Source organism: Triturus cristatus, chromosome 5_2 (genome assembly GCF_964204655.1).
Source record: "Triturus cristatus chromosome 5_2, aTriCri1.1, whole genome shotgun sequence".
NCBI classification, from domain to species: Eukaryota; Metazoa; Chordata; class Amphibia; order Caudata; family Salamandridae; genus Triturus; species Triturus cristatus.
In genome coordinates, this window is record NC_140588.1 from 280,477,606 (window position 1) to 280,496,079 (window position 18,474).

Here is an 18,474-nt window from a genome sequence, read left to right on the forward strand (position 1 = left end):
CAGACTGCATCCACAGCAAGGATATCCATGACTGTAAGAAGTTTCACACGATTGTTGTAGCAGGAATGGGTTGTGCAAACTCTAGTACAAGCTGCGCTCGAGCAGATGGACCTTTACTTCTGGGTTGCGGTTTAACATAACAAATTCAACAATATATCAATGGCAGTGAAGCACAATAGGCCCTACAAGGGTGACAGAGAATAGTGGATATGCAAAACATGAAGGTTTATTAGCAGATTAGCAGGTACAAACTTGAATCATTCAAATTAGTTAAAAATCGGTGATTATCATATACCTGCAATTAGTCCATATAATTCAAAGCAATTCAAAATAGCAAATACAAAGACAAGCTGTTCAAATTTGTCATAAACAAATCTTGCTAATTTAGTTTCTCCCCAATGGAAGTTCCCTACTATGCTGAGCAAGACAAAAAATCAGGAAGAAATGTGAGAGAAGTCAAGCAAGAGGTGTGAGCCCATAAAGCCTCCTAAAGGAACAATCGAATAAGATTCGGTTAAGCAACTAAGAATGAATTTGGTCAGGGGTCTTGGAGCAGGAGCACAGGGGAATATCTAGTCCCGAGAGACTGGAAAGGGGCATCTGAATCTAAATAGTTCAGCAATGCACTATTGAATCATGACATTTTCGTCAAGATGCAATGCTCCCCATGGGGACAAGGGAAAGGTGACCAGTCAGCATCGAACATTTCACAGGGGTTAACCCTCCTTCCAGCTATCACACAATGGAAGATTTGAGGTGCTCGACCTGCAGCAAGATGATAAATTGAGGCCTGTCTGTCCTCAACACAGGTGCAAGGGTTCATTATTCAGCTTTCAGTGAAACACATATAAACAGTTCTCACAGAAACCAAAGCATTATGCACCATTCCAATAAATGTGTACTACTGCAGCTTGCTCCGGAAAGAGAGAAAGAGTGAAAGAACGCTGCAGCCAAAAGCACATTTTCGTGTTACTGTCAGTTAGCCTACATTAACTATGGCTAACTTGACGTGAGTATCATAATGTAAATATTTGGATATATGATGTGCACAATAGTGGACGGTATGCACAATGAAAAATAGTGACAGAGCGTCACCACTGGTTAAATCTAACCTGTCTAGCCCAAGAGCCAGGGCACACCAGGATGCCTTTCAGTGTACAGGGTATGATGATCCAGTCTATTTATACTGTTGAGCTGGGATAAATGTGTTTGCCATCCCATCCTGGGGTTTAGTAATAGTTGATTCAGCAGATACAATGACAATGGGACTAGGATGGGAGGAGCTGACCGCATGACAATTATGGCTGGCTTTTTCTACATTATTGGGAAGCAGGCAAAGCCACTTTTGTTGCTAGCATTAAGATCCATTGCACCCATGCTATGCCGCTGGTTGGAGAGTACATTTGACACTGTCTTGTTGAAGGGTGGTTGTGAAATACCGAGTGAGCCTTTGTTGAATTGTTTAATGAAACCACCCGAATATTATTGTGGTGTACCTAGCAAGTTAGTAGGCAGACTGAAATACAGCATGACGTTTATGGGTCTAACGTGAGGTGTCACCATTTGAAGCAGGTTATTAATGATGTCCTGGTGGGGCAGATTTATTTGAGGCATTTACTAATATGAAAATAAATATTTTTTTTAGTTAGGGGTCCTTTTGCTGGTGGGTTCTCTTCATTCCTCTAGATGTTTTTATGAGGCATATGCCAGTCAGAGATGTATGTACATATGTATCAGTCAATTGGCAGGGGATGTGGGGGCAGTATTGGCATAACCCAAAGCACGCACTTAGGGTAGCATGGCAAGGCGCCTTGCTGCGCTGTCCTATGCCCCAGTGAAAGGGCAGGATTGTACCGTATTTAAGCAATATGGTGCATTCCTGTCCATTTTGCCTGCATTGGCACCCTAGTGCCAAGGTAGGCACCCTTGCACCATGAAAGGGTACCTCCGTTGCAGGCAGGATTGTTTTTGAGCACGAAGGGGCACCTTCCTGCATAAAAAAATCAATCCTAAGAAGCATTTTCCTCTTTCTATGTGTGCTGCAGATTGCAAGTACACATCGAAAGAGGAACACACAAGGAGAAATGTTATTTCTCCTTGATACTCCTCACCTAGGGAGGCGTACAGATTTGGCACTTCCCCTGGTATACATGTTTTTGTAAATCTGGGGCACCGTCAAATTCCATGGACAAAGGTGTCCAAGCTCGCTTAATATAGCGATGCAACTGTAATATTTAAGGTGTTTCTATCCTACTACTGTGTTCTTGTTACTTAACTTTAATCACTTTTTAAAAATGCTTTTAATTACTTGTTGAAATCTTACTTTACACTAAATGTATACTTTAATTTGCATACGGACATGGGTACACTACACAGGTGTGAAGTTCTGGGTTGGTGGGTCTGATACACGCATCTGTAAGAAGATATTACATTGCCCTTTGCGCAGTTTTTGTATGGTAATGCCATTCAAGAGTTAGAGTCCTTTTTTTGTTCCTTTGAATTATTTACCTGAATGAGAGGGCCTTATCCTGCTAACGTCTAAGTAGTTGCAGTACGTGGGTTGGCACTCACTTTCTTTTTAACAATATGACACATATTCTGGTCTCTTTTCTGGCTAGATACTTCTATATAGCATTTTGATGAAATCACAACTTTGCACGATTGAACCTATGAGTTCAAACATAGTTGATGCTTTTACGCCTTCCTCATCACTTGGTTAAAATTACAAAATAACCTCACTTGAACTCTATCTAACTGCCATAAAACTGAAATAATTAAACTTTCCCTTTTCAGTGATATTCAGGAGAACATGCAGATATGTCCTCATTTACCTTTCAATAAATCCTGCTAGACAAATTTAAATAGTAATAATTATCTACGGTCAGGACATTAACCGAGTTTGAATTCAATAGTCAGGGATGATTACCTCCTAATGAAAATCATCTTTCTTGAGAAATTCAACCTTTATGCTCCATAACATAAACATGAATCTTTTTCTTCATTTCTTTTCCGTTCTTGAATTTGCAGGGAGATTTACTTGAAGTTTTTACTCAAAATAGCACAAACAGAAAATGTATCATAAAGTATTGCTCTTTGAATCGTCCTTTATGAAGAAGATTCTTTAATTGTGAAACCAAATCTTGGAGCAGGCAATACGACTTTTTGTTTCAATGTACTGAAGTTTTATGAGGACTGCACTACAACTACTGGATTATTTTCCCAGTGGGGAAGAACCCAAACTCCTCCCAAAGAAATCTGCATGCTTATTTTGACTTAAATACATAAATACATAGTTATCTACTGCAAGGACTTCATACAAGGTGACTTCTTTAAAAGTGACTTTAGAAACGTACATAATTTTTCTCATGCCTAGCATTACCTCTCTAATTTACAATTTTGCTGTTTGATCTAATTACACTCAATGTGTTGGAAACGATGTGGTTTGTGTGGAAACTCACAAGCTTGTGTGGATTCACAAGCTTCTCTCCAATGTCTCCATGCCCTGGAAATGGTTGAAGATTTATTCCTGTTAAAGGCCATATGAAATCCTTTTCACTGGAGGGAGGGAAAACTGAATGCCCTCAAACCATATGGGAATGTAGTTTGTAATTACAATTGTATTGATATAGCACTTACTACTCCTAATTAGGTGTTGAAGCCCTTTTCGGTGAGTAGCACGCTGCTCTGGAGCCCAGACGATTAGTGGTGTATTAGTATAGGGAAACATAAGCTGTTCATTTGAGTGGTGGACATGTGAGTCTGTTAGTTTGATTGACTGGGATAAAGGAGGACCAGAGGAGGGAAGAGTCTAGATAGTGGTATTTGGGAGATCATATTAGTCAGATGAGGTTTGGGATGAGTCAAAGGAGGGATTGAGGAGGGAAGAATCCAGGAAGTGTTATTTGGGAGATAATAGTAGTAGGCTGAGGTTTGGGATGAGTCAGAGAGTGGGGGTAGAGGATATATATGGAGAAAGGAAATAGATGAGACATAGAGTAGCGCATTGGATGCAGTTGAAGGTTTTCTTTCTTTCTTTCAGTAGTAGAAGTAAATTAATAAAATATCTAGATACATAATTACATAGAAAGGATATATATGTATAAAGGAAAATAATTTAGAGATATACCATTGTAATGGGTAAAGTTCCATATGTGCAAGTATGGATAGATAGAAATTGAGACTATAAGGTGTTAGTGTACATAAAAGATAACTTTGCAATGTGCTATATATATATATATATATATATATATATATATATATATATATATATATATTCACTTAAAAAACCATAGGTTTCACACATGTTATAGTTAGCTGTACATTTCACTCGTAAAAAACCAATGAAATTCCACGTTATAGTTAGATCAGGTAACTATAACTTGCGCGCCCACAATGAACTGCTGATGACGTCACATAGTACATCACTCATGACATGGTCAGTGACATCACTCATGACATCAATGATGACATCTGAAATTACACATTGTGGATTGCGGTCGCGCAAGTTATAGTTACCTGATCTAACTATAACGTGGAATTTCATTGGTTTTTTACGAGTGAAATGTACAGCTAACTATAACATGTGTGAAACCTATGGTTTTTTAAGTGAATTTGCAAGGTTTTGTAAATGAAAATTCCTAACTATAACGTGTGTGAAACCGATGGTTTTTCAGTGAATTTGTACGGTTTTTTAAATGCTAAGTTATGCATTTTTTTAATTTTTTTTTTCTGGTTTTTCACTATGCGCACACCCTGCACGGAGCGCGCTTACAGATATATATATTGATTTAAATGCTATTTTCTCAGGACCTACTGAACAGATTTACACCAGACCTACAAAAGGCACTTCCTTGACCTGAGGACTACCTCTCTGCCAAATTGCAAGTAATTCTGTTCAGCCGTTCGGGCTGTAGCTGTGTCTAAAGGTCCTACGGAAAAATGCATGGGGTAAACGCGTTTTGGGACCCCCCTTTTTTCTCAGCCCCCGCTTGACGAATCCCTGCAGATGATGGTCCAGGCTGAGCTGCTGTGGATGTACTGGCTCGTCTTTCTGAAGAGTTACCTCCAAAAAGATGACCATGTGTCCTTCCGTGTACATCCTGGAGGTGCCTCTTCATGGTGTGATTCCCAAAGGAATACTTCCTGTCAGGATTACCTCTAGAAAGTACACGCTTACACAGACAGCAAGTAACAAAGGGTGCATTCACCTTTTGCTGGCCTTCTGGAAAAGTAAAATAATCCCAAACATAAGAAGGCTTTTGTTTCCTCGATCTCTGCCTCAAGACAGTGCTGCTGGTGCTAGCCTCACTCTCAGAAGGGCTCTGCTGTTCTGCCATCGTATCACAAAGACAACCCAGCTCCTTCTCCTAAGGGATCACAAGCAGAAATGAGGGGAATGGGTGTGGTGTAGGAGAGTTCTAGAACTGAAAGTAGTTTCAACCAATCAAAAGTTGTGTTTCAAGATCACATGACCTACCGTACGCTTACGGTACGCTTACGGTACGCTTACGGCAAAAAGTACGCATGCGCGTAAAAAAGACACGCGCTTCCGCGCATGCGCATAACAGTCACTCCCCGGCACTTCCGCGTAACGTGCGCGTGTGGCGTAAGCGCGCACGCGTCCCACGCGCAGTACGCGCGGCTACGCGAAGTACGTAACTATACGCAAGCAGCGTAGATAGATTACGGACGTTGCGTAAACCGTACGCTTACCGTGAGCTTACGGTACGCGTACTATAAAAAAAAAAAAAAAAAAAAATGGAAATAAATTTTACATGTTTATTTTAAAAAATATATTAAAAAAAAATATTTATGGATTTTAAAAATTTAAGCATAGTCTTTATAAAAGGTAAGAAAATTAAATTAAAAATATGTTTGAAAAAAATGAAGAATAAAAAAAAAATTTGCATTTAAAAAACCTTGCAAATTCACTGAAAAAACCATGGGTTTCACACATGTTATAGTTAGGAATTAGCATTTAAAAAACCTTGCAAATTCACTGAAAAAACCATGGGTTTCACACACGTTATAGTTAGGAATTAGCATTTAAAAAACCTTAGAAATTCAGTGAAAAAACCATAGGTTTCACACATGTTATAGTTAGCTGGACATTTTACTCGTAAAAAACCAATGAAATTGCCCCGTTATAGTTAGTTCAGCTAACTATAACTCGCGCGCCCGCAATGCACTGCTGATGACGTCACATATTACATCACTCATGACATGGTCAGTGACATCACTCATGACATCACTGATGACATCTCAAATGACATCACTGATGACTTCATCCAGTGAATGTGTGTTTTTCTGAAAATTAAATATGTTTTATATATGTATATCTCAAGGTCGATGGAAGAATAAATGGGTATATAAGTGTCTAAATGGATGATTTGTTTTTGAAAAATTGATTGTGTAACTGACTGATTAAGTGTATCATAGTGAATACATGGCTTAGTGAGTAATGTTTAAATATGTAAATATCTGTATCAGTCTCTCACTTTGTGTATAAGTGGCTGCATGGGTCGGTGAGTAGCTACATGGGTGTCTATATAGGTTATTAGTTGGTTTTTTGAGTATCAGTCTGAGTGTCTGCATGGTTCGGTGGGGGGTATTACGTAGTGCATAGGTGCATGAATGAGTGACTCACTGTTTGTATGTGTTGAAGACAGCATGTGTGCAGGACTGTATGGGTGGATGAGTGTGTGTATGGGTGTGTTAGTGAGTGAATGACTGTCTCAATAGTGTCTTTATGAGTAACTACATATGTTTTAAACTAGTATATGTGACTATTGGTGTATATAAGTGAGTATATGTCAGAGTGAGAGATTGAAAGAGTTCCTGTATGAATAAGTATGTGTTTCTATAAGTGATTGTTTAAAAGACTAAGTATGTGTAAGTTTCCGTAGAAGTAAGTGCGGTGGTGTGTGTATAACTGTATATGCAAGTAAATGTATGTTTGATTCTTTATTAGCATGAGTGACTATGTGTGTGAGTAACTCTATGGATGAGTGGCATTGTGTAACAGGATGTATAGGTGTATGAGTACATATGATGAGTGAGTACATGTATGAGTGACTGTATAGGACTGTTGGTGAATGAGTGGATGTGTATGTGGATCTTAGAATTAATGAAGAGGTTGTTGTAACTGGTATTGGTATGTCCATTGTTTTTAAAATTTTAGTCTCTATTTTTGAATGTGTGTATCAAAGGTTATATTAGGGTGAGAGGAGGTCTGCCACTCTATCACAAGGATGATGTCATCAGTGATGTCATCAGTGATGTCATTTGAGATGTCATCAGTGATGTCATGAGTGATGTCACTGACCATGTCATGAGTGATGTAATATGTGACGTCATCAGCAGTGCATTGCGGGCGCGCGAGTTATAGTTAGCTGAACTAACTATAACGGGGCAATTTCATTGGTTTTTTACGAGTAAAATGTCCAGCTAACTATAACATGTGTGAAACCTATGGTTTTTTCACTGAATATATATATATATATATATATATATATATATATATATATATATATATATATATATATATATATATATAAATTACCTACTGGCAGTCGCCAGTAGGGAGATATAGTTGGGACCTATTATCCATAGCAAATCCGCAACATTCTATTTATATTTAGAATAACTTTGGCGCCGGTTGACGAATCTTTGCGAAATTTTCAAAACTCGTGGCCCGCTCCGGTCCGCTCCTATCCTGAAATTCTCGGGGTGGTTCATCAAGCGGGGGGCGAGAAAAAAGGGGGGGTCCCAAAACGTGTTTTCCCCATGCAATTTTCCTTAGGGACCTTTAGTCGCAGCTACAGCCCGAACTGCTGAATGGAATTACACCACATTTGGCAGAAAGGTAGACCTTGATTCAGAGTCGTGCCTTTTGCTCAAATGGTGTAAATCCGTTCAGTAGTTCCTGAGAAAATCAAAAGTGAAATCACATATATATCTGGGCAGAGCCTAACGACACATCTCATCGTGAGATCTGATTGGCTGTCAGCACTTCATCCAAGAAGTGTTGGCAGCCATCTTGGGACCAATGTACATGATAGCACTTCATTAAAAAGCATTGCAGTTAATAGAAGGTTTTAAGACTTTAGTTACATTATAAATCATTTATTGATGGTACCATACTCATTTTAGGAATTGTGTTATGTTCTAAGGTGATTTTACAATGTGAAAACGCCTTCTGCTGGGATATCATGAATCATGTTTGAGAGAAAACTATTTTCTCATGCTTTTCCCACAGAGGTTTGGAAGGTGATCTATAAGCTAAACTGAGAGCATATTTTCTGTAAATTCACATTATCTTTCTCAGTCATGTGAGAATGAAGTCTGACATTCTCAGTAAAACATGTACATCCATCAAGGGCAGAGACTGTCAGTTGATTCCTTTGTGTTCTACTGCAGCTTCCCAGAGTGTTCTAATGAACAACTAGAGCGCCAACAGTCCTACTTATGACAAACGTATGGCACACCTGAAGCCATCTTGATTGGAATAAAGTGGTAACTCTTAAAACATTTAATTGAAAAAGGAACAAAATGAGGGGGTTCATTTTGCCTTAGAAATTAAGATTAGTGCTGCAGAAAGGAAAATTAGGGCACATTTTGAGTGACTTCTCAAATCCTCTTCTATTTCATTAAACAATTCTGACATGCAGACTGAAACATGCAATTTCAATACCAGCAGCAGACTTCCCTGGTGAGCAGTAGCTTTACTACAGTGATCTAATGAGCAACTAGAGTGCTAACATTCTGATTTTATGGCATATGTGTGACACATCTGAATGCCTTCTTGATGGAATCAAAGTAAAAAACTGAAAGTATTCCTACTGAGGAGACTGTAGTAAATGAGGAAATTAGGAAACTTCATGACAAATAAGTCTCCCAAGATGCCCACCAGAGACAAAAGAGCCCAAATGTAGCACAAATATCACCCAGATGTACCACAAGTATAGCCCAATGACAGAATGTCCCAGAGTATTCTAAAGAACAACTAGAGCACTAACAGTCTTACTTATGACAAAAGTATGGCACAACTGAAGCCATCTTGATTGGAAAATAGTGGTATCACTTAAAACATTTAATTTGCAAAGGAACAAAATGAGGGGGTTCATTTTGCCATAGAAATTATGATTAGTGCTGCAGAAAAATTAGGGCACATTTTGACTTCTCAAATCCTCTTCTATTTAAAAAAAAAATTCTGACATGCAGACTGAAACATGCACTTTGAATGCCAGCAGCAGACTTCCCTGGTGAGCAGTAGCTTTACTACTGTGATCTAATGAGCAACTAGAGTGCCACCATTCAGAATTCATGGCAAATGTGTGACACATCTGAATGCCTTCTTGCTGGAACCAAAGTAAACAGGCATTGAAAATGCAATAGGTCTCGCCCTTGTTTAAGTTAAAGCAATTCTGTTTGTAATTAAGTGGCTTTTTAGCTTTACTTTTATTAGTGTTTTTCAAACTTTCAAGTACATAACATGCATATGCATGCATATATGTATATGTATGCATGCATTTATATTTGTATTTATATAGATATGTAGATTAAATATACATTTATATATGTATGTATATATATACACATACATATATATAAATGCATATGCATATTAATGCATATATATATGTGGATATGTGTGCATGTAAAGAGAGGTAGAGAGAGGTAGAGAGGTAGAGGTGTAGAGGTAGAGGTGGAGAGGTAGAGAGGCAGAGGTAGAGAGGTAGAGGTAGAGAGTTAGAGAGTAGTAGAGAGAGAGGCAGAGAGAGGTAGAGAGGTAGAGAGTAGAGAGTTAGAAATAGAGAGTAGAGAGTGAGTAGTAGAGAGTAGTAGAGAGTAGTAGAGAGAGTAGCAGAGAGTGAGTAGTAGAGAGTAGTAGAGTGAGTAGTAGAGAGTGAGTAGTAGAGAGTGAGTAGTAGAGAGTAGTAGAGAGTGAGTATTAGAGAGTGAGTAGTAGAGTAGTAGAGAGTGAGTAGTAGAAAGTGAGTAGTAGAGAGTAGTAGGGAGTGACTAGCAGAGAGTGAGTAGTACAGTGAGTAGTAGAGTGAGTAGTAGAGAGTGAATAGTAGAGAGTAGTAGAGAGCAGTAGTGGTCTGTGGAGGGAGTTCGGTGGGGCGGTGAGGTGGGGCGGGGAAATGTAAACACCGGAATATGGATGAACGGAGGTAAATACACATTTAAATAAATAAAACAAATTCCTTTGCACGCGCTGCATCGCAAAATGCGATGCAGCACGCACAACGAAATTCGTTTTATTTATTTAAATGTGTACTTACCTCCGTTCATCCATATTCCGGTGTTTACATTTCCCCACCCTGCCCCTCCCCCGCCTGCCTCACTGCCCCACCGAACTCCCTCCATGGGCCGCTACTGGTAGAGAGAGAGTAGTAGAGAGTGAGTAGTAGAGAGTAGTAGAGAGTGAGTAGCAGAGAGTAGTAGAGAGTGAGTAGTAGAGACTGAGCAGTAGAGAGAGAGTAGTAGAGTAGTAGAGAGTGAGTAGTAGAGAGTGAGTAGTAGAGAGTAGTAGAGAGTGAGTAGTAGAGTAAGTAGTAGAGAGCAGCAGAGAGTGAGAACTAGAGAGTAGTAGAGAGCAAGTAGTATAGAGCAAGTAGTAGAGAGTGTGTAGCAGAGAGTGAGTAGTGAAGAGTAGTAGAGAGTGAGTAGTAGAGAGAGTAGTAGAGAGCAGTTGAGAGCGAGTAGTAGAGAGTGAGTAGTGGAGAGTGAGCAGTAGAGAGTAGTAGAGAGTGAGTAGTAGAGAGTGAGTAGTAGAGAGAGAGTAGTAGAGAGAGAGTAGTAGAAAGTAGTAGAGTGAGTAGTAGAGAGTGAGTAGTAGAGAGAGTGTAGTAGAGTAGTAGAGAGTGAGTGGTAGAGAGCAGTAAAGAGTAGTAGATTGAGTAGTAGAGAGAGTTGTAGAGAGTAGTAGAGTAGTAGAGAATGAGTAGTCGAGAGTGAGTAGTAGAGAATGAGTAGTAGAGAGAGTAGTAGAGTAGTAGAATAGTAGAGAGTGAGTAGTAGAGAGTGAGTAGTAGATAGTAGAGAGGAAGTAGTCGAGAGTGAGTAGTGGAGAGTGAGTAGTAGAGAGTAGTAGAGAGTGAGTAGTAGAGAGTGAATAGTAGAGAGTGAGTAGTTGAGAGAGTAGTAGAGAGTGAGTTGTAGAGAGTTGTAGAGTGAGTAGTCGAGAGTGAGTAGTAGAGAGAGAGTAGTAGAGGAGTAGTAGAGAGTGAGTAGTAGAGTAGTAGAAAGTGAGTGGTAGAGTGTAGTAGAGAGTAGTAGAGAGTGAGTAGTAGAGAGTGAATAGTAGAGAGCAGTAGTAGAGAGTATTAGAGTGAGTAGGAGAGAGTGAGTAGTAGAGAGTAGTAGTGTAGTAGAAAGTGAGTAGTAGAGAGAGAGTAGTAGAGTGAGTAGTAGAGTAGTAGAGAGTGAGTGGTACAGAGTAGTAGAGGGTAGTAGAATGAGTAGTAGGGAGTAGTACAGGGTGGGTAGTAGAGTGAGTAGTAGAGAGTAGTAGATAGTGAGTAGTAGAGAGAGAGTAGTAGAGAGTGAGTAGTAGAGAGTAGTAGAGAGTGAGTAGTAGAGAGTGAGTAGTAGAGAGTAGTAGAGAGTGAGTAGTAGAGTAGTAGAGTAGTAGAGAGTGAGTAGTAGAGAGTAGTAGAGAGTGAGTAGTAGAGAGTGAGTAGTAGAGAGTAGTGGAGTAGTAGAGAGTGAGTAGTAGAGAGTAGTAGAGAGTAGTAGAGAGTGAGTAGTAGAGTGAGTAGTAGAGAGTAGTAGAGAGTGAGTAGTAGAGTGAGTACTAGAGAGTAGTAGAGAGCAAGTAGTAGAGAGTTTGTAGCAGAAAGTGAGTAGTAAAGAGTAGTAGAGAGTGAGTAGTAGAGAGAGTAGTAGAGAGTGAGAAGTAGAGAGAGTAAGAAAGAGTAGTAGAGTAGTAGAGAGTGAGTAGTAGAGTGTGTAGTAGAGAGTAGTTGAGAGCGAGTAGTAGAGCGTGAGTAGTGGAGAGTGAGCAGTAGAGAGTAGTAGAGAGTGAGTAGTAGAGAGTGAGTAGTAGAGAGAGAGTAGTAGAGAGAGTGTAGTAGAGAGTGAGTAGTAGAGTAGTAGAGAGTGAGTGGTAGAGAGTAGTAGATTGAGTAGTAGAGAGATATGTAGAGAGTAGTAGAGTAGTAGAGAGTGAGTAGTACAGAGTGAGTAGTAGAGAGAGTAGTAGAGTAGTAGAGTAGTAGAGAGTGAGTAGTAGAGAGTGAGTAGTAGATAGTAGAGAGCAAGTAGTAGAGAGTGAGTAGTAGAGAGTAGTAGAGAGTGAGTAGTAGAGAGTGAGTAGTAGAGAGAGAGTAGTAGAGAGAGAGTAGTAGAAAGTAGTAGAGTGAGTAGTAGAGAGTGAGTAGTAGAGAGAGTGTAGTAGAGTAGTAGAGAGTGAGTGGTAGAGAGCAGTAAAGAGTAGTAGATTGAGTAGTAGAGTGAGTTGTAGAGAGTAGTAGAGTAGTAGAGAGTGAGTAGTCGAGAGTGAGTAGTAGAGAATGAGTAGTAGAGAGAGTAGTAGAGTAGTAGAATAGTAGAGAGTGAGTAGTGAGAGTGAGTAGTAGATAGTAGAGAGGAAGTAGTCAAGAGTGAGTAGTGGAGAGTGAGTAGTAGAGAGTAGTAGCGAGTGAGTAGTAGAGTGAGGAGTAGAGAGTGAGTAGTAGAGAGTGAATAGTAGAGAGTGAGTAGTAGAGAGAGTAGTAGTGAGTGAGTTGTAGAGAGTTGTAGAGTGAGTAGTCGAGAGTGAGTAGTAGAGAGAGAGTAGTAGAGGAGTAGTAGAGAGTGAGTAGTAGAGTAGTAGAGAGTGGGTGGTAGAGAGTAGTAGAGAGTGAGTAGTAGAGAGTGAATAGTAGAGAGTAGTAGTAGAGAGTATGAGAGTGAGTAGGAGAGAGTGAGTAGTAGAGAGTAGTAGCGTAGTAGAAAGTGAGTAGTAGAGAGAGAGTAGTAGAGTGAGTAGTAGAGTAGTATAGAGTGAGTTGTACAGAGTAGTAGAGGGTAGTAGAATGAGTAGTAGAGAGTAGTACAGGGTGGGTAGTAGAGTGAGTATTAGAGAGTAGTAGATAGTGAGTAGTAGAGACAGAGTAGTAGAGAGTGAGTAGTAGAGAGTAGTGAGTGAGTAGTAGAGAGTGAGTAGTAGAGAGTAGTAGAGAGTGAGTAGTAGAGTAGTTGAGAGTGAGTAGTAGAGAGTAGTAGAGAGTGAGTAGTAGAGAGTGAGTAGTAGAGAGTAGTGGAGTAGTAGAGAGTGAGTAGTAGAGAGTAGTAGAGAGTAGTAGAGAGTGAGTAGTAGAGTGAGCAGTAGAGAGTAGTAGAGAATGAGTAGTAGAGTGAGTACTAGAGAGTAGTAGAGAGCAAGTAGTAGATGGTGTGTAGCAGAAAGTGAGTAGTAAAGAGTAGTAGAGAGTGAGTAGTAGAGAGAGTAGTAGAGAGTGAGAAGTAGAGAGAGTAAGAAAGAGTAGTAGAGTAGTAGAGAGTGAGTAGTAGAGTGTGTAGTAGAGAGTAGTTGAGAGCGAGTAGTAGAGCGTGAGTAGTGGAGAGTGAGCAGTAGAGAGTAGTAGAGAGTGAGTAGTAGAGAGTGAGTAGTAGAGAGAGAGTAGTAGAGAGAGTGTAGTAGAGAGTGAGTAGTAAAGAGTAGTAGAGAGCGAGTAGTAGAGTGAGTAGTAGAGAGTGAGTAGTAGAGAGTGAATATTAGAGATTGAGTAGTAGAGAGAGAGTTGTGGAGAGTGAGTAGTAGAGAGTTGTAGAGTGAGTAGAAGAGAGTGAGTAGTAGAGAGAGAGTAGTAGAGGAGTAGTAGAGAGTGAGTAGTAGAGTAGTAGAGAGTGAGTGGTAGAGAGTAGTAGAGAGTAGTAGAGTGAGTAGTAGAGAGTAGTAGAGAGTGAGTAGTAGAGAGTGAATAGTAGAGAGTAGTAGTAGAGAGTAGTAGAGTGAGTTGTAGAGAGTGAGTAGTAGAGAGTAGTAGAGTAGTAGAGGGTGAGTAGTAGAGAGAGAGAGTAGTAGAGAGTAGTACACGGTGAATAGCAGAGTAGTAGAGAGTGAGTGGTAGAGAGTAGTAGAAAATAGCAGAGTGAGTAGTAGAGAGTAGTAGAGAGTTAGTAGTATAGTGAGTAGTAGAGAGTAGTAGATTATGAGTAGTAGAGAGAGTAGCAGAGAGTGAGTAGTAGAGAGAGTTGGAGAGAGTAGTAGAGTAGTAGAGAGTGAGTAGTATAGTGTGTAGTAGAGAGTAGTTGAGAGCGAGTAGTAGAGAGTGAGTAGTGGAGAGTGAGCAGTAGAGAGTAGCAGAGAGTGAGTAGTAGAGAGTGAGTAGTAGAGAGAGTGTAGTAGAGAGTGAGTAGTAGAGTAGTACAGAGTGAGTGGTAGAGAGTAGTAGAGAGTAGTAGATTGAGAAGTAGAGAGAGATGTAGAGAGTAGTAGAGTAGTAGAGAGTGAGTAGTAGAGAGTGAGTAGTAGATAGTAGAGAGCAAGTAGTAGAGTGTGAGTAGTGGAGTGTGAGTAGTAGAGAGTAGTAGAGAGCGAGTAGTAGAGTGAGTAGTAGAGAGTGAGTAGTAGAGAGTGAATAGAATAGAGTGAGTAGTAGAGAGAGTAGTAGAGTAGTAGAATAGTAGAGAGTGAGTAGTAGAGAGTGAGTAGTAGATAGTAGAGAGCAAGTAGTAGAGAGTGAGTAGTGGAGAGTGAGTAGTAGAGAGCGAGTAGTAGAGTGAGTAGTAGAGAGTGAGTAGTAGAGAGTGAATAGTAGAGAGTGAGTAGTAGAGAGAGAGTAGTAGGGAGTGAGTAGTAGAGAGTTGTAGAGAGTGAGTAGTAGCGAGTGAATAGTAGAGAGTAGTAGTAGAGAGTAGTAGAGTGAGTAGTAGAGAGTGAGTAGTAGAGAGTAGTAGAGAGTGAGTAGTAGAGAGTGAGTAGTAGAGAGTAGTAGAGTAGTAGAGAGTGAGTAGTAGAGAGAGAGTAGTAGAGAGTAGTAGAGCGTGAGTAGTAGAGTAGTAGAGAGTGAGTGGTAGAGAGTAGTAGAGAGTAGTAGAGTGAGTAGTAGAGAGTAGTAGAGAGTTAGTAGTAGAGTGAGTAGTAGAGAGTAGTAGATAGTGAGTAGTAGAGAGAGTGTAGTAGAGAGTGAGTAGTAGAGAGTAGAGGAGAGTGAGTAGTAGAGAGTGAGTAGTAGAGAGTAGTAGAGAGCGAGTAGTAGAGAGTGAGTAGTAGAGAGTAGTAGAGAGTGAGTAGTAGGGAGTAGTAGAGTAGTAGAGAGTGAGTAGTAGAAAGTAGTAGAGAGTGAGTAGTAGAGAGAGAGTAGTAGAGAGTAGTAGAGAGTGAGTAGTAGAGTAGTAGAGAGTAGTCAGTCAGTGTCAGTCAGTGTCAGTCAGTCAGTGTCTGTCAGTCAGTGTCAGTCAGTCAGTCAGTCAGTGTCAGTCAATCAGTGTCAGTCAGTGTCAGTCAGTGTCAGTCAGTCAGTGTCAGTCCATCAGTGTCAGTCAGTGTCAGCCAGTCAGTCAGTGTCAGTCAGTCAGTTTCAGTCAATCATTTTCAGTCAGTGTCAGTGTCAGTCAATCAGTGTCAATCAGTCAGTGTCAGTCAGTCATTGTCAGTCAGTGTCAGCTAGAGCAGCTCTGCTGACCTGGTTCTCTGGCTCTAAAGCAGCTCTGCTGACCTGGTTCGCTCCCTCTAAAGCAGCTCTGCTGACGTGGTTTCTCTGGCTCTACAGCAGGTCTGCTGACCTGGTTCTCTGGCTCTAGAGCAGCTCTGTTGATCTAGTTCTGAGGTTACAGAGCAGCTCTGCTGATCTGGTTTTCTGGCTCTACAACAGCTCTGCTGACCTGGTTATCTGGCTCTAAAGCAGCTCTGCTGACCCAGTTCTATGGCTCTAAAGCAGTTCTGCTGACATGGTTCTCTGGCTCTAGGCAGCTCTGCTGACCTGGTTCTCTCCCTGTAATGCAGCGCTGCTGACCTGGTTTTCTCCCTCTAAAGCAGCTCTGCTGACCTGGTTTTCTGGCTCTAAAGCAGCTCTGCTGACCTGGTTCTATGGCTCTAGAGCAGCTCTGCTGACTTGGTTCTCTGGCTCTAGAGCAGCTCTGCTGACCCGGTTCTATGGCTCTAAAGCAGGTCTGCTGACCTGGTTCTCAGGCTCTAGAGCAGCTCTGCTGACCTGGTCCCTTGTCTCCAAAGTAGCTCTGCTGACCTGTTTCTCTCCCTCTAAAGCAGCCCTGCTGATCTGGTTTTCTCGCTCTAAAGCAGCTCTGCTGACCTGGTTCTCTGGCTCTAGAGAAGCTCTGCTGACCCGGTTCTTAGGCTATAGAGCAGCTCTGCTGACCTGGTTCTCTGGCTCTAAAGCAGCTGTGCTGACCTGGTTCTATGGCTCTAAAGCAGCTCTGCTGACCTGGTTCTCTGGCTCTAGAGCAGCTCTGCTGACCTGGTTCTCTGGCTCTAAAGCAGCTCTGCTGACCTGGTTCTCTCCCTCTAAATCAGCTCTACTGACCTGGTTCTCTGCCTCTAGAGCAGCTCTGCTGACCTGTTTCTATGGCTCTAAAGCAGCTCTGGTTCTCTGGCTCTAGAGCAGTTCTGCTGACCTGGTTCTCTGGCTCTAAAGCAGCTCTGCTGACCTGGTTCTCTCCCTCTAAAGCAGCTCTGCTGACCTGGTTTCTCTGGCTCTAGAGCAGCTCTGCTGACCTGGTTCTCTGGCTCTAGAGCAGCTCTGCTGACCTCGTTCTCTGGCTCTAAAGCAGCTCTGCTGACCTGGTTCTCTGGCTCTAGAGCAGCTCTGCTGACCTGGTTCTCTGGCTCTAAAGCAGCTCTGCTGACCTGGTTCTCTCCCTCTAAAGAGCTCTTCTGACCTGGTTCTCTGACTCTAAAGAGCTCTTCTGACCTGGTTCTCTGCTTCTAAAGCAGCTCTGCTGAGCTGGTTCTATGGCTCTAAAGCAGCTCTGTTGACCTGGTTCTCTGGCTCTAAAGCAGTCCTGCTGACCTGGTTCTCTCCCTCTAAAGCAGCGTTGTTGACCTGGTTTCTCTGGCTCTACAGCAGCTCTGCTGACCTGGTTCTTGGCCTCTAGAGCAGCTCTGCTGACCTGGGTCTCTGGCTCTAGAGCAGCTCTGCTGACCTGGGTCTCTGGTTCTAGAGCAGCTCTGCTGACCTGCTTCTTAGGCTCTAGAGCAGCTCTGCTGACCTGGTTCTCTGGCTCTACAACGGCTCTGCTGAACTGGTTTCTCTGACTCTACAGCAGCTCTGCTGACCTGATTCTCTGCACTCACGATGCACGCACCTGACTTCGCGAAAATATATTTAAAAATGATATGTTTATTATAAGTACAAATATAATATTTTTATGAATATCTTAGATAATCTCTTGCCCTAATATGTATATTAAAGACACATACATATCATTTTGTAACATAACTTTTTTTGCGGGAATCGTGCACCCAGCGTGCCCCAGCATGTGTATGATGTCACGCGGGACCTGCAACCGCGCAAGCATCTCGTACCGTAATGCGCATGTGTGGCGAATGCGCAGGAGCAGGAGTCGCGGAATGGTCGCATACCAATTGCGCGCATCACATAATATTAAATGTATATGATGTAACTGAAAAACACGCAGCCGTCGCACACAGTACATGGATCCTTCACGACTTTTCTAAAATGGCATCTAGAATGCACACACCTACCGTGATGTGTACGCTTTTGAAATTGATTTTTTTTTAAAGAAAATAATATAAATATATTAAAATAAAAAATGAAAACAAGAAAATGAATCAATTTTTCAGTTTGATTTTTTTTTTTATTTTATTTTGCAATTTTCAGAAAAGTATATAATGTTATTTAATGAATAAAATATTTATAAATGAACAGTTAAAAAAACTGTAGAAAATCAGTACAAAAAAATAGGTATAACTACTATCACACTTAAAAATTAGCTTTTAAAAAACCTTTGAAATTCACTGAAAAAAAACATAGGTTTCAGAGATGTTATAGTTAGAAATTAGCATTTAAAAACCTTAGAAATTCACAGAAAAAAACAAAGGTTTCAGAGGTGTTATAGTTAGCTGGCCATTTCACTCATACAAAACCATAGAAATTCCTCTGTTATAGTTAGTTCTGCTAACTATAATTCGCGCGCCCGCAATGCACTGCTGATGATGTCACATATTGCATCATTCATGACATGGTCAGTGACATCACTGATGACATCACTGATGACATTTCTATGGTTTTGTACGAGTGAAATGGCCAGCTAACTAAAACACCCCTGAAACCTATGGTTTTTTCTGTGAATTTCTAAGGTTTTTGAAATGCTAATTTCTAACTATAACGTCTCTGAAACCTATGGTTTTTTCAGTGAATATATATATATATATATATATATATATTCACTTAAAAAACTATAGGTTTCACACATGTTATAGTTAGGTGGATATTTCACTCGTAAAAAACCAATGAAATTCCCCCGTTATAGTTACTTCAGATAACTATAACTCGCGCG